General features: G+C 45.6%; 1 pseudogene; it reads left to right on the top strand.

Moving 5' to 3' along the window:
- LOC135541326 (dystroglycan 1-like) overlaps positions 1 to 16435 on the top strand; it is a 90238-nt pseudogene extending 73803 nt beyond the window's left edge.
- Positions 16436 to 17122: the final 687 nt, after the last annotated feature.

Genomic DNA, 17122 nt, shown 5'->3' with positions numbered 1-17122 from the left:
AACCAGGCAGCAGGACTGTCTCTGATAAATGGAGAAAGATATCCCTGTTGTCTATACTTCCCGGGTGGTGCTCTACTCCCCTCCTCTCCAACGATGGCAACCAGGCAGCAGGACTGTCTCTGATAAATGGAGAAAGATATCCCTGTTGTCTATACTTCCTGGTGGTGCTCTACTCCCCTCCTCTCCAACGATGGCAACCAGGCAGCAGGACTGTCTCTGATAAATGGAGAAAGATATCCCTGTTGTCTATACTTCCCGGGTGGTGCTCTACTCCCCTCCTCTCCAACGATGGCAACCAGGCAGCAGGACTGTCTCTGATAAATGGAGAAAGATATCCCTGTTGTCTATACTTCCCGGGTGGTGCTCTACTCCCCTCCTCTCCAACGATGGCAACCAGGCAGCAGGACTGTCTCTGATAAATGGAGAAAGATATCCCTGTTGTCTATACTTCCCGGGTGGTGCTCTACTCCCCTCCTCTCCAACGATGGCAACCAGGCAGCAGGACTGTCTCTGATAAATGGAGAAAGATATCCCTGTTGTCTATACTTCCCGGGTGGTGCTCTACTCCCCTCCTCTCCAACGATGGCAACCAGGCAGCAGGACTGTCTCTGATAAATGGAGAAAGATATCCCTGTTGTCTATACTTCCCGGGTGGTGCTCTACTCCCCTCCTCTCCAACGATGGCAACCAGGCAGCATGACTCTATTTTTCTCTATTCCTCTCAGTTTCCCTGAAACCCCTCTATTCTGACACACAAAGACTCACATTGAAACCTAATTAGGCTTGGCAGTGTGGCAGCAGAAAACTGCTATTAGTAGGATGGATGAAGGACCCGAGATAAAAATGGAAAATTTGAGTCTCTCAGTTCTCTGGTCAGATGTAGCCAAATCATTCCATCCAGAGTGGCTCGTACCAGTCAGAGTCCCTCCCTCCCTCCGTCCGTCCTTCCATCCATTCTCATTTGTTAGGTTTTGATTCCCCTCTGCATAGAAACTTAGCAGGGTACCTACCACTAACATAATCATGTGGGGAATTCCACATTACGATTATCATGTCAACTGTCTACACTCAAATTTTGTGCACAAATTTGTTTATATCCCTAATAGTGAGTATTTTATCCTTTGCCAAGATAATCCATCCGCCTGACAGGTGTGGCATATCAAGAAGCTGATTTAACGACATGATCATTACACAGGTGCACCTTGTACTGGGGACAATAAAAGGTCACTCTAAAATGTGCAGTTTTGTCACACAACACAATGCCATAGATGTTTCAAGTTTTGAGGGAGCTATTGCCATGCTGTCTGCAGTAATGTCCTCCAGAAATGTTGCCAGATAATTTAACCTGTTGATGCTCTGGGGGGCGCTATTTCATTTTTGGATGAAAAACATTCCCGTTTTAAACAAGATATTTTGTCACAAAAAGATGCTCGACTATGCATATAATTGATAGCATTCGAAAGAAAACACTCTGACGTGTCCAGAACTACCAAGATATTTTCTGTGCGTGCCCTAGAACGTGAGCTTCAGGCAAAACCAAGATGAGACGGCATCCAGGAAATGAGCAGGATTTTTGAGGCTCTGTTTTCCATTGTCTCCTTATATGGCTGTGAATGCGAGAGGAATGAGCCTGCCCTTTCTGTCGTTTCCCCAAGGTGTCTGCAGCATTGTGACGTATTTGTAGGCAGATCATTGGAAGATTGACCATAAGAGACCACATTTACCACGTGTCCGCCCGGTGTCCTGCGCCGAAATTGGTGCGCAAAAGTCACCTGCCAGTATTTTTCCATGGGATACAGAGAGGAAAGCAAGCTTCCACGAACTGCATATCAATGAAGAGATATGTGAAAAAATACCTTGAGGATTGATTCCAAACAACGTTTGCCATGTTTCGGTCGATATTATGTAGTTAATCCGGAAAAAGTTTTACATTGTAGGTGACTGAATTTTCGGTTCGTTTCGGTAGCCAGACGCAATGTAGAAAACGGAACGATTTCTCCTACACACAGACGCTTTCAGGAAAAACTGCGCATTTGGTATGTAACTGAGAGTCTCCTCATTGAAAACATCAGAAGCTCTTCAAAGGTAAATGATTTTATTTATTTGGTTATCTGGTTTTTGTGAAAATGTTGCGTGCTAAATGCTACTCAAAATGCTATGCTAGCTTTGCATACTCTTACACAAATTAGTCAATTTCTATGGTTCAAAAGCATATTTTGAAAATCTGAGATGACAGTGTTGTTAAGAAAAGGCTAAGCTTGAGAGCAGACGCATTATTTTCATTTTATTTGCGATTTTCAGAAATCGTTAACGTTGCGTTATGCTAATGAGCCTGAGGCTCAAACCCGGATCCGGGATGGGGAGTTTCAAGAAGTTAATGTTCATTTCTCGACCATAATTCTCTTTTAAGAGAATTTGAAAGTACTTCCAACCGGCCTCAGAACCGCAGACCACCTGTAACCACGCCCGCCCAGGACCTCCACGTCCAACTTTTTCACCTGCAGGATCGTCTGAGGGGGGGGTTAATGGGGATGACCTGCTTCCAAGTGGGTGGGCCTGGCTCCCAAGTGGGTGGCCAGTACTTTCACTGAACTTTCACCGTGTGTGTTCGTGTGTGTGCGTGTGTTTGTGTGTGTGCGTGCCTATGTGTGTGTGTGTATCCGTGTGTGTCCGTGTGTTTGTGTGTGTGCGTGCCTATGTGTGTGTGTGTATCGTTGAATGTTGTTGTGGTACACCTCCTTCCACTTACATCACGAAGGTAAGTACATCTGGTTCAATTCTTTATTTATTTGTTGTTTATCTGCTCCATAGCTATTCGCCAATCTGTATTGACACTGTGATGCTGCAACCACTCTGAGAGAGAAGTATTTTATTTACACACACACACACACACACGCACTCTCTGTCTCTGTCTTTCTCTTAGAAGTCTCTTATTTACTGTACAGAACACAACAGACCAGAACAGAAAGAGTTTCACTGACAGTGAGTCATTCCTGAGGCGAAGCAGCATTAGTCTGTGGGTCTGACAGGATGGGTACACTGAAGGGGAGTTTAGTTTACTCCAGTCATCTTAGTTCACTCTGTGTTTGTGTCCCAAATGGCACCCTATTCCCTATATAGTGCACTACTTTGACCAAGAGCATATGAGCCCTGGTCAAAACGAGTGTAATAAATAAGAAATAGGGTGCCATTTGGGACAATCTCAGTGACAGGGCCAGCTAGCAGAGAACAGGACACAGACCACTTATAACCCACTATTATTCTGTGTGTGCTATTCTGCAGACGTCAAGCTCTAACGTCTTCAATGTACTCAGTAGCTTTTCTTTCTCCTTCCCCATTATTCTTTCTCTCCCTTTTCCTTCCACATTGTCTTTCTCTCCCTTCTCCTTCCATATTGTCTTTCTCTCCCTTCTCCTTCCACATTGTCTTTCTCTCCCTTCTCCTTCCACATTGTCTTTCTCTCCCTTCTCCTTCCATATTGTCTTTCTCTCCCTTCTCCTTCCACATTGTCTTTCTCTCCCTTCTCCTTCCATATTGTCTTTCTCTCCCTTCTCCTTCCATATTGTCTTTCTCTCCCTTCTCCTTCCATATTGTCTTTCTCTCCCTTCTCCTTCCATATTGTCTTTCTCTCCCTTCTCCTTCCATATTGTCTTTCTCTCCCTTCTCCTTCCATATTGTCTTTCTCTCCCTTCTCCTTCCATATTGTCTTTCTCTCCCTTCTCCTTCCATATTGTCTTTCTCTCCCTTCTCCTTCCACATTGTCTTTCTCTCCCTTTTCCTTCCACATTGTCTTTCTCTCCCTTATCCTTCCATATTGTCTTTCTCTTCGTCACTACAGGAGTTGAACTAATGCCAGCTTCTCCTCGTTCTCCTTCTGAATAACTATTTATTAGAGTATCTGCAAGCAAATGTTGTTGATTTACCCGAGGGGGAGAGAAACTAGAGTGAACTGGGGGCCTGTCTCTTTCTCATTCTGTCTCTCTTTCTCATTCTGTCTCTCTCTTTCTTTCTCTCTCTGTTTCTCTCTCCCTCTCTGTCTCTCTCTCAATTCAATTCAAGGAGCTTTATTGGCATGGGAAACATGTTTACATTGCCAAAGCAAGTTACACTTCTCTCGTCTCTGTCTCTCTCTCGTCTCTGTCTCTCTCTCTCGTCTCTCTCTCTCGTCTCTCTCTCTCGTCTCTCTTTCGTTCTCTGGCTCCTCAGTTGTGTGTGTGTGTGTGTGTGTGTGTGTGTGTGTGTGTGTGTGTGTGTGTGTGTGTGTGTGTGTGTGTGTGTGTGTGTGTGTGTGTGTGTGTGTGTGTGTGTGTGTGTGTGTGTGTGTGTGTGTGTGCGTGCGTGCGTGTGTGTGCGTGCGTGAGAATGGATCACTACATTTTAGTGACAAACCATATTTTTTTTCTGAAATTGCCCTCACAGGGTGTTTTTATCATTCTGTGATTATTCAGTATTGACATCATCAGAATATTTCCAGACACAGCCTAGATATCATTTTCCATGATCCACAGTTTCCCACAGTGGAAAGTAAAACAAGAACAGTCTGTATTCCAGGACAGAATACTATCACTCTACTGCTGAACAGCACTAGAATACAGTGGTATAAATGTTTAAAAGTTTCAAATGGGCTCGATTGGAGAGTGACAAGTCTCTCATAAACATCCGACTGTCTGCCTGCCTAGCTACCACTCTAACAGAGTCCCTCTCTTCCTCTCTTCTCATCTCTTTCACTCACATTTTCCAGTGGAAAGAATCAGCTGTGCCAATAACTCGCCACCCTCCCTATGCTCCCTCCCTCCCTGTTTCAGCCCCTCCCTCCCTGTTTCAGCCTCTCTGTCCCTCCCTCCCTCCCTGTTTCAGCCTCTCTGTCCCAACCTCCCTCCTCCCCTGTTTCAGCCTCTGTCCCACCCTCCCTGCCTCCCTCCCTCCCCTCCTGTTTCAGCCTCTCTGTCCCTCCCTCCCTCCCTGTTTCAGCCTCTCTGTCCCTCCCTCCCTCCCTGTTTCAGCCTCTCTGTCCCACCCTCCCTCCCTCTCTGTTTCAGCCTCTCTGTCCCACCCTCCCTCCCTCCCTGTTTCAGCCTCTCTGTCCCACCCTCCCTCCCTCCCTGTTTCAGCCTCTGTCCCTCCCTCCCTCCCTGTTTCAGCCTCTCTTTCCCACCCTCCCTCCCTCCCTCCCTGTTTCAGCCTCTCTGTCCCACCCTCCCTCCCTCCCTGTTTCAGCCTCTGTCCCTCCCTACCTCCCTCCCTCCCTGTTTCAGCCTCTCTGTCCCACCCTCCCTCCCTCCCTGTTTCAGCCTCTCTTTCCCACCCTCCCTCCCTCCCTGTTTCAGCCTCTCTGTCCCACCCTCCCTCCCTCCCTCCCTGTTTCAGCCTCTCTCCCACCCTCCATCCCTCCCTCCCTGTTTCAGCCTCTCTGTCCCACCCTCCCTCCCTCCCTCCCTGTTTCAGCCTCTCTCCCACCCTCCCTCCCTCCCTCCCTGTTTCAGCCTCTCTGTCCCACCCTCCCTCCCTCCCTCCCTGTTTCAGCCTCTCTGTCCCACCCTCCCTCCCTCCCTGTTTCAGCCTCTCTCCCACCCTCCCTCCCTCCCTCCCTCCCTGTTTCAGCCTCTCTGTCCACCCTCCCTCCCTCCCTGTTTCAGCCTCTGTCCCACCCTCCCTCCCTCCCTCCCTGTTTCAGCCTCTGTCCCACCCTCCCTCCCTCCCTCCCTGTTTCAGCCTCTCTGTCCCACCCTCCCTCCCTCCCTGTTTCAGCCTCTCTGTCCCACCCTTCCTCCCTCCCTGTTTCAGCCTCTCTGTCCCAACCTCCCTCCCCCTCTGTTTCAGCCTCTGTCCCACCCTCCCTCCCTCCCCCCTGTTTCAACCTCTGTCCCACCCTCCCTCCCTCCCTCCCTCCCTCCCTGCCTCCCTCCCTCCCCTCCTGTTTCAGCCCCTGTCCCACCCTCCCTCCCTCCCTGTTTCACCCTCTCTGTCCCACCCTCCCTCCCTCCCTCCCTCCCTCCCTGTTTCAGCCTCTCTGTCCCACCCTCCCTCCCTCCCTCCCTGTTTCAGCCTCTCTGTCCCACCCTCCCTCCCTCCCTCCCTGTTTCAGCCTCTCTGTCCCACCCTCCCTCCCTCCCTGTTTCAGCCTCTCTGTCCCACCCTTCCTCCCTCCCTGTTTCAGCCTCTCTGTCCCACCCTCCCTCCCTCCCTGTTTCAGCCTCTGTCCCACCCTCCCTCCCTCCCTGTTTCAGCCTCTCTGTGCCACCCTCCCTCCCTCCCTGTTTCAGCCTCTCCATCCCACCCTCCCTCCCTCCCTGTTTCAGCCTCTCCCTCCCACCCTCCCTCCCTCCCTGTTTCAGCCTCTCCCTCCCTCCCTCCCTCCCTCCCTCCCTCCCTCCCTCCCTCCCTCCCTCCCTCCCTCCCTCCCTCCCTGTTTCAGCCTCTCTGTCCCACCCTCCCTCTCTACATTTCAGTCCTTCACCAAATCATATCACAAAAACATGCCCAGTCAGTCAGTCCTTCTCTCTTTCATATGAATGTTATCTGTTTGGCTGTCGACACGGCTGTGACCATGGGTGTCTTTTCCCTCCCTGGTGGCTCCTGAATATCAAATCCGTTATACCTAAATTATGGTGGTGTGGATTGATCGAGGGCTGAGGATATCATTAATGAAAACAGTTAAAGGATGTCTTAGATACTTAGATGTTGATTAGGCCCGATGCCTTGGGTGATAGAACCCCCCCCCCCCTCACTCATCTAGTTCTCGTCCCTCCATCCCTCTTTTTCCTCCATCACGTCGTAGATTCCTCTTCTCCCCATGCGGTGTTAGATATCAGAGAAGCTGACAGTCAGAGAAGCTAACAGTCAGAGAAGCTGATAGTCACCGTGGGTTTTGACGGTGAGTTTTGGGGCTACGAGCAGAAATCAGTACACTATTCATCAAACAGTTAGCGGAGGAATCCCCAAATGGCACCCTATTCCCTATAGTGGGTGGCTATGGGCCCTGGTCAGAGGTAAGGCACCATTATAGGGAATAGGGTGCCATCGGGGACACTATAGTTAGTGTCTTTGATGAGATTAACAACCCCCTGGTTTAATTAACTTCACTATTAAAGTGGGGAGAAAGGGGGGCAGAGCAGCTGCCTCCTGCTGTGTATTCATCATCACACACACACACACACACACACACACACACACACACACACACACACACACACACACTTCACAGGCATCATCACATCATCTCCTGGTGATATCAGCCAAAGGCTTTTGGATGCATCACCTCTTTACCCATCACCATAGTTGTCAAATGCAACGGTAGGAGGTGGAGGAGTGTTAGTGTGTGTGTGTGTGTGTGTGTGTGTGTGTGTGTGTGTGTGTGTGTGTGTGTGTGTGTGTGTGTGTGTGTGTGTGTGTGTGTGTGTGTGTGTGTGTGTGTGTGTGTGTGTGTGTGTGTGTGCGTGCGTGCGTGCGTGCGTGCGTGCGTGTGCGTATTCGCCTGTCCATTTGTGTGTGTCTAAAAGCAGGAGGTTGAGGGACTGAACGCTGTAAAAAGCCCAGCTGCTGTTTCCTGTCCCTGGTGATGGCTGTGTATTGGTTAGACCATTAATGATCCATCTTGGGAATGCTGGGCTCTACATAATTTATCAACGATACGATTTTTCATCCGCAAAATGAACTTGTTGTTTGGAGCGAGGAGGGAATCAGAGGAAGCATTAGTTGTTTTTTTAATTTTTATTTATTTGAATGCTTTGTCATTCCCCTGTGATATATTTCCCTGTCAGATTCCTGGAACGAATATAATATCTCTAAATGCCTAATTGGCTATGCTAAGTTCTTGTGTTAGCTGTATTAGACAATGTGCATCCCAAGTCTTATTTCTGATGTTATACTGTAGCTTAGGTACCATCTAAATAACATGCCTAGAGGTTTCATGCACAAATGGCTAAATTCAATATAGTCTTATTTGAATTGATCGTGTCTAAAACAGTCTGTGTCTTGTATATTTTATAGACGATAGTCTGTCCCCTGAGTTTGATGCCTCTGAAACATACTTCTAGAAAATAGTCTGTCCCCTGAGTTTGATGCCTCTGAAACATACTTCTAGACAATAGTCTGTCCCCTGAGTTTGATGCCTCTGAAACATACTTCTAGAAAATAGTCTGTCCCCTGAGTTTGATGCCTCTGAAACATACTTCTAGACAATAGTATGTCCCCTGAGTTTGATGCCTCTGAAACATGCTTCTAGAAGAGAGTCTGTCCCCTGAGTTTGATGCCTCTGAAACATGCTTCTAGAAGAGAGTCTGTCCCCTGAGTTTGATGCCTCTGAAACATACTTCTAGACAATATTATGTCCCCTGAGTTTGATGCCTCTGAAACATGCTTCTAGAAAATAGTCTGTCCCCTGAGTTTGATGCCTCTGAAACATGCTTCTAGAAGAGAGTCTGTCCCCTGAGTTTGATGCCTCTGAAACATACTTCTAGACAATAGTATGTCCCCTGAGTTTGATGCCTCTGAAACATGCTCCTCTTTGTTCCCTTCTTTCTTACCAGTCAATGTTCATGGGACTAAACTTCTATGTGTAAATCAGGCCAGGTAACCTATAGGCCTACTTCTATGTGTAAATCAGGCCAGTTAACCTATAGGCCTACTTCTATGTGTAAATCAGGCCAGGTAACCTATAGGCCTACTTCTATGTGTAAATCAGGCCAGGTAACCTATAGGCCTACTTCTATGTGTAAATTAGGCCTACTTCTATGTGTAAATCAGGCCAGTTAACCTATAGGCCTACTTCTATGTGTCAATCAGGCCAGATTTGCACGAATCGGAAAGTTGAAGTTGTGTTAATTAACAGCGTTGTACATTTTTAATGATTGCCTCAACATTTATAGATTTTGTTTTGCACAATAGCTGTTTTTAAAAAATCCAATTTTTATCCGAATGTTATTTATGAACCAAAAAGATCAAAACAAGCCAAGATTCGATCTCTTATGTTCTTCTTCTGTATCATAATGAATTGTAAACCAGTTGTATCATCAAAGACGTAGTCATGCTGTGGGTAGAACAGAAATGGTAAATGTAGTGGGCGTAAAATTATTATTTCGCTTGTTGTTGTTGTTGTTTTCTTGTATTCTAGCTTAAATTATTCATCAAAACAAGAGAGACTTATCAACTCTGTTTATCTTTGTTTGTTTTTTTTCCCAGATAACTGAGTCAGGCAAGGAGACGCTACCAGCATGGCTACACTGGAAAAGCAACATCCTACAGGGTCTACCACTGGAGGAGGACAAGGGTGTCCACTACATCGCCGTCTCCACATCAAACGGCAGCCAGGACATCTTCTCCATCGAGGTGCACCCAGAAGAACATGTGGACCCGATCCAGCTAGCCATTCAGTCAGCATCCAACAATGAGGTCAAGCCGTTTGTCTGCGGCACAGAGGAGCCGGTGACGGTACTCACGGTGATTCTGGACGCCGACCTCACCAAGATGAGCTCCAGGCAGAGGGTGGAGCTGCTGGGCAAGATGAAGAAGTTCTCTGGCGTGGAGCTCCAGCACATGAAGATACTTCCCGTGGTCAACAACAGATTGTTCGACATGTCCGCCTTCATGGCCGGACCGGGAAATGCCAAAAAGGTGGTGGAGAACGGAGCCCTGTTATCCTGGAAGCTGGGCTGTTCCCTGGACCAGAGCAATGTCCCCAACATCAGCAGCGTCCAGGCGCCAGCGAAAGAAGGCACTATGTCTGCTCAGCTGGGATACCCTGTGGTCGGTTGGCACATCGCCAACAAGAAGCCTCATATCCCCAAACGGGTGAGGCGCCAGCTCAACAATACTCCTACCCCGGTTCTTGTTGTGCTTCCCCCAATGTCTGTTGTCGAGCCCCCTATTCGTATTGTACCCACCCTGTCATCACCTGCCATTGCTGCCCCCACAGACAGCTTTGCCCCACCCATGAGAGGGCCTGTGCCCTTGCCCATGAAGCCCACGATTCGTGTCAGAGACTCATATGCCCACACTCCCACTCAGGGTGCACCCCTGCCAACCAGAGTGATGGAGTCCACTAGTACCATCTCCATTGAACCCACTATGACTAGGCATACCATTGTGGAAGCTACACCGACACTCCCTCCACCCACCACAGTTGCCACCAGAAAGCCAACCAAGAAACCAAAGAGACCGAAGACCACTCCGATGCCAAGGGAGTCCAAGACCACCACAGCCAAACCAGCCAGGCGCACCACCCCTTCGTCCATCGTGCCTGACCCAAGAAACGAGAAACCAGATCTCCGCAACCCCATCGATCAGGTCAATGCCTTCGTGGGCACATACTTTGAAGTGAAGATCCCATCCGATACGTTCTTTGACAAGGAGGACGGTACAACAGACAAACTAAGGTTGACCTTGAGGATGAACCACAATGAAGTTGTCGGGGATGACTCCTGGATACAGTTTAATAGCACAAGCCAGCTGCTATACGGTCTTCCAGACTCAACTCACGTTGGAAAGCATGAGTACTTCATGCAGGCCACCGATAAGGGTGGTCTGAACGCGATCGACGCCTTTGAGGTCCGTGTGAACCGCTGGGCATCCAACGATAAGTCCCCGGTCCTGTTCCAGGCCCGCTTACACGGAGAACCTCGCCTGGTGACCAATGATATCCACAAGAAGATTCTGCTCATCAAGAAGCTGGCGTACTCGTTCGGTGACCGCAACAGCAGCACGGTCACCCTGAGGAACATCACCAAGGGATCCATCGTGGTGGAGTGGACCAACAACAGCCTCCAGCAGAACCCATGTCCCAAGGAGCAGATTCAGACCATGGCCAGGAGGATCTCTGATGCCCAGGGAAGGCCCTCCCAGACCTTCATCTCCGCCATGGAACCGGACTTCATACCCATCAGCATCAAGGTCAAAGGAACGGGTGCCTGCCGGAACTACATGTTTGTCCCGCCTGGTGAAATCACTATCCCTATCCCCCCAGCTGTCACGCCGGCACTGGGCACCGGACGCCAGAGCACAGACGACGTCTACCTCCACACGGTGATTCCGGCCGTGGTGGTGGCGGCCATCTTGCTGATCGCTGGCATCATCGCCATGATCTGCTACCGCAAGAAGCGCAAGGGCAAGCTGACCATTGAGGATCAGGCTACCTTCATCAAGAAGGGTGTGCCCATAATCTTTGCAGACGAGCTTGACGATTCCAAGCCGCCCCCGTCCTCCTCCATGCCGCTCATCCTGCAGGAGGAGAAACCCCCTCTTCCCCCACCGGAGTACCCTAACATGGCCAGTCCAGAGACCACCCCCTGAACCAAGACCTTCTGGGTGAGTACACGGCTCTGAGGGACGAGGACCCCAACGCTCCCCCCTACCAGCCCCCGCCCCCCTTCACCGCACCCATGGAAGGTAAAGGATCTCGTCCAAAGAACATGACCCCTTACAGATCCCCACCACCTTACGTGCCACCCTAAGGGTTTAGCAGGCTCCTCCAGAGAAGGAGGAGGGAAGCAGGGGGACTTGTAACGGTCTCAATCCAGTGTCTGTTTGGAAATAAGGGGTGGGAGGAGGAGGACAAAGTGGGAACAAACTTTGGATTTTGGGTTGGGAGGGTTATGGGGTGATCTGATTGAGTCTGAGTTGAAGTTATTGGAAAGATGGGAGGGAGAACTAGATGTTAGCCGTGGTGACAGTAGCCACAAAAAGGACACTATTCAGTCTGTCGTCTCATTGGCTACAGCTGAATGGCTAGTTTGGGAAGACACGCCCCTCTGGTCCCAGCGCTTTTTTTTTCTCAGTTTGAAACTTAATGGGCTTTTGTTTTAATTTAGTTATTTGGTTCTGTTTATTTTTTTATTTTTTTTGGGGGGGGGGGCTGACTTCAAACGAAATCAAATGACTTGCTTGACAACACTCTTTTTATGTTATTTTATCTTGAATAATACAAGAAGATAATAAACAAACACACTGCAGGCATAAAAGGTTTTTAATAGAGAGAGAGAGAGTTCTATGAATAAAAACAGAAACATCATAATCATGTGGATCTGCACCAGCCCTGCAGCTAACCCTGCAGCTAGACCTGCAGCTAGACCTGCAGCTAGCCCTGCAGCTAACCCTGCAGCTAGCCCTGCAGCTAACCCTGCAGCTAGACCTGCAGCTAGCCCTGCAGCTAACCCTGCAGCTAGACCTGCAGCTAGCCCTGCAGCTAACCCTGCAGCTAGCCCTGCAGCTAACCCTGCAGCTAACCCTGCAGCTAGCCAGACAGACAACACAGTGGCTTGTCGGGCGGTGGGTCAGTGTTTTGAGTCAATAAGGTTTGCCTTTTAACACTAATTGTATATTTGTATCCTTATTCACACAATGTCTAGTCAAGATGATCATAACAAAGTTGGCCTAAAAAATCATTAGAAATCTGTTTATAAAACGTTGTTTGTTTTATTAGTTTTATTTTTAAATCCACTGTATATCTGGATGGTTCAGACAGACAGACAGACAGACAGACAGACAGACAGACAGACAGACAGACAGACAGACAGACAGACAGACAGGATCTCTCCCTCGATCAGAAAGAAATGGTAAACCAAGTAGGTAGACCCAGTCAGGACTAAACAAGCAAACATTACCGTTAGCTAACGTTAGCACGTAGGGCAACCATGACAACTGTGATTCTACAACAGCCTGGCCCAGTTATTATCAGATGTGTAGTTTTGACTTGAAGCTCAAGGATTTTTACCTTGCCTGGGTATCCCGAAGCCACCCAAAATCATTCAAGAGGGAAATACAATACAATATCCCCTTTTTATTATTATTATTATTATTTAAAATGGCTCCCTTATCCGAATATGATCATAACATTGACCATTTGAATGCCATGTTGCCTTTATGGTGATGCGATGTGTCTTCTGTATATAGCTATCGATCGGCCTGTTGAAATAATATTAAGTGTATTTATACTTCAAAAAATGTTTGTGTAAATCAGATGTGGAAAAAGCCTCCTGCAGTTTATTTTAGACAAGGAGTAATTATTTTTTTATGTAGTGATGATGATGCTCTTGTTCTCACAGTTTATGCGGGAAACAGTTCATTTGCTGTTGAGAGTGATTTAGAAGGTCCTGAAAGGGATACAATCTTTATTCACAACTCAAAGGTCATTGTAAGACGAGGAGAGGAGATGGAGAGGAGATGGAGAGGAGAGGAGAGGAGAGGAGAGGAGAGGAGAGGAGAGGAGAGGAGAGGAGAGGAGAGGAGAGGAGAGGAGAGGAGAGGAGAGGAGAGGAGAGGAGAGGAGAGGAGAGGAGAGGAGAGGAGAGGAGAGATCTGAAGAACAAGATCACCAGAAAACACTGAACAAAATGGTGGATAAAATCTCTATCTAATTTTTTTACAAAGTTTTTGATACAGCCTCAAATTGTAAAAAAAAATAGAGAAATAAATAAATAGTGTATTGCAATTTGTTCAATCTTAGCGTAGATAATTGATTCTTCAATATGTACCTTTTCTCATGGGTCACCTATTTCAAGTGATTTTTTGTTGTTGACATATTATCAAATGTATCATCATGTTTTTCCCCATTGAGTTTTGACTTTGAAAGTGACCCTTTGCAATAATGTAAGGTAATGTCCGGTGGAGGTGAGTGGTCAATGCAGGTTAGATAAGTGTACTACCAAAATGAGTGGTGATGAGAAAACACACATAATGATGATGATGATGTACACGCATAACGATGATGATGATGTACACACATAATGATGATGATGATGTACACACATAATGATGATGTACATGCATAATGATGATGTACACACATAATGATGATGTACACACATAATGATGATGTACACGCATAATGATGATGATGATGTACACACATAATGATGATGTACACGCATAATGATGATGATGATGATGTACACGCATAATGATGATGATGATGTACACACATAATGATGATGATGATGTACACGCATAATGATGATGTACACGCATAATGATGATTATGTACTCGCTTAATGATGATGATGTACATGCATAATGATGATGATGTACACGCATAATGTTGATGATGTACACTCTTAATGATGATGATGTACACGCATAATGATAATGATGTACACGCATAATGATGATGATGTTCCTCCCCCTAAAATGAGGATGATGATGTATCCATATGTAGTTTGTTTTTTGCAAGATACCAAGTGTTGCTTTTTTAGTGTGCATTTATCATGAAAGCCAGTCTCCGTCTATCTACAGTATGTCCAGACAATTCGTCCTTCTTCACACGTTTGAAATTCTAATCCTCTGTATAATTATCGGAGGGGATCATGATGTGTTACACTGGCGCACTGCTGCTGCCATACCTTATAATATATAGCTTTATTTTTAGTGATGAGCTTCGGTTATAATCGGTTTTCTAATGCTTTCACTTACCCCTTGATGAGTCTACATGTCAATGTCAACAGAGGTTTCCGTAAAATGTGTATCCATCATAGAGTTAGTTAGAGGACTCATCTTTGTATCTGTCCAATTACGGCATCTATGATAGCACAATTTTCATGCAGAAAAATTGGTTATATCCATGAAGAGTTCTCTAACCATCTCTATGGGGTCCATCTGTCAGGTCTGACTGTCAGCCCTTTGAGACAATGACTCCTGTCACTACAGCTGGATAATAGTCGACTAAACTGGTTGTGTTAATCTGACTAGATAAACATTTCATCTGGAACCATGTTGTAAATCTCGTTTCCATCAGCACCTTGAAATACAGATACAGTATCTTATTGGGTTAATATGTAAATAACATGCTGACACCTCCTCTGCGTCTCCACACATCACCTAGTCACTTCTGCTGTTTGATTTTAGAATGAAAACTGGTAGTTTTATATTGGTAGGTCCCAATTACAGTTGGTAGTTACTAAAAGACAGAAAGGTGTAGTTTCTGATGACAGTTACAGAGACTAATGCAGATTTTTGATTGAGATTCATAGATATGTAGACACCACAAGGACATTTTCTTTCAGGCCTTTGTTTGTTTGTTTGTTTGTTATATATATATATGTGTATGTATGTATGTATATATATATATATGTATATGTATGGCGTAGTCCTTCAGCATTAAGGTCACTAGACTAGCAAAGAATCAGGTTTAGTTATACTGAGTGAATTACATATCCGTAACACAATTAAGTGTACATCTCCATTTGATTCCACAATTAAGAGGATATGATGGCCTGATTTATGTGAACGCTTAACGGAGAAAACAACCAAAGATGTAAAAAGGTGAAATTAGCGGTCATTTCACTACAACTTGTTCAAATGCCTTGTTTGACAGCGTATCTTTAAACTGTCGGTTACATTTCAGTATTTCAGATACATTTTAGATGTTAGCAACAGTATTGCAAAGGATATGGATTCAACAAAAACACATTGTTCTTCGAAATTAGAACCCGATAGCTGTCCTGAGGTATACATTTTGTTTAAGCCGAGGGAGTAGTACACTCCAATCAATTAGGTTCGATAACGATTACAGATTAGCTGCCTTTCGGTTTAGGTACGGTTCTTGGACCATAGAAAGGAATGATCATATCATAATGTCATCTGTATTATATCATTGTTTTGTTGATCTTTCGTCGGTTTCCATTTTGGATTCTACTTTTGTCAGCTTCCATTTTGGATTCTACATTTGTCAGCTTCCATTTCTGCCAATTGGAAATTGAGGGATTGGCGTGTCAAATCAAATCAGCCTTAAATGCATCTCTTATTCATACACGGCACTGACTGAAAGCTTCCTATGCTCTGAGGGGCAGATTGTACTATATTTTGTTGTTCGCTAAAAGAGAATATGTAGTCTTGATTTAGTTTTTACATTCATGAGTAAATGAGTCCTTACAACTGGAATGATAATCGTAATAATAATTAGTAATAGTATTGATGATGATTATAATAATGACAATAATAATATGTTTATCATAATGGTTTCAGGGGGAACTTCTCTACTGTGTTTTGTCCTTCATTTTTAAGTGTCTTTCTGTTAATGAAATACTTGTTTTCCCACCACCTTCCTAATACCAATAAGGGATGTCTCTGGTTCGCTAAACAAAAAATGGTTGCCAAACTCCAGCGCAGTGAAAAGCAATGGGTTTGACTTAATTAAACAAGTTGGGATATATCAGACACACATTCAATTAACATGCTTAAAAACAAGAGGGAAGGAGAGAAAATAGAGAGATAAGTAATAAATAAATACACTGAGATGAAATGCAAAGAGAGTCAGAAAACCTGACAATTGTCCTCGACCGCAGGGAACTTACAACCTAGAAAAGAGGGTCGTTTTTACGTATGAATACTTGAGTAAAGAATGCATGGTTAAAAAAATAATAATTTTTTGGTATTATTCTGTGTTTTAATAGCATTGTATTGTTTATGACACTAGACACTGTATGTTGAAATGTTGTATTAAAAAATTTACAAAAAAACAAGTGTTTCCATTCAACTTATTACTGTGACTTTCCATCTCGTTGGTTGCTCTTCTACCGTCATTAATGTTTCATCCTTGACACTCTTCTCCGTTCGGTACAAGGCTCACAACACACATCACACACGTATCTTAACTGCATGCAGGGTAGCTGGGGCAGCAGGTGGCCCAGTGGTTAGATATTTTTCTCTGACTGTGACATTGCACAGAGGGTTGTGTGTGGGCAAGGTGATGGTGTCTTTCAACCTGAAAAGACGAGGAATATGTATGAAGATAAAAGCTGAGGGCTATGCCGTCTCTAACTGACAGTAAACCTTGATATTGATTTTGACTGTTTGACAGCATTGTCTAGCAGCATAGAATAATCTTTATTTTTGAACAATGTTTTTTGTTCTGCTCTTGAGTAGTACCCTGTCAACACTATTCTATACCCTTGTAGTGGTACCCTATCAACACTATTCTATACCCTTGTAGTGGTACCCTATCAACACTATTCTATACCCTTGTAGTAGTACCCTGTCAACACTATTCTATACCCTTGTAGTGGTACCCTATCAACACTATTCTATACCCTTGTAGTGGCACCCTATCAACACTATTCTATACCCTTGTAGTGGTACCCTGTCAACACTATTCTATACCCTTGTAGTGGTACCCTAACAACAATATTCTATACCC

The sequence above is a fragment of the Oncorhynchus masou genome, chromosome 6 (genome assembly GCF_036934945.1).
Source record: "Oncorhynchus masou masou isolate Uvic2021 chromosome 6, UVic_Omas_1.1, whole genome shotgun sequence".
Taxonomy (NCBI): domain Eukaryota; kingdom Metazoa; phylum Chordata; class Actinopteri; order Salmoniformes; family Salmonidae; genus Oncorhynchus; species Oncorhynchus masou.
Note: the sequence above shows the minus strand (reverse complement) of the source record. Positions and strands in the feature narration are given on the sequence as shown.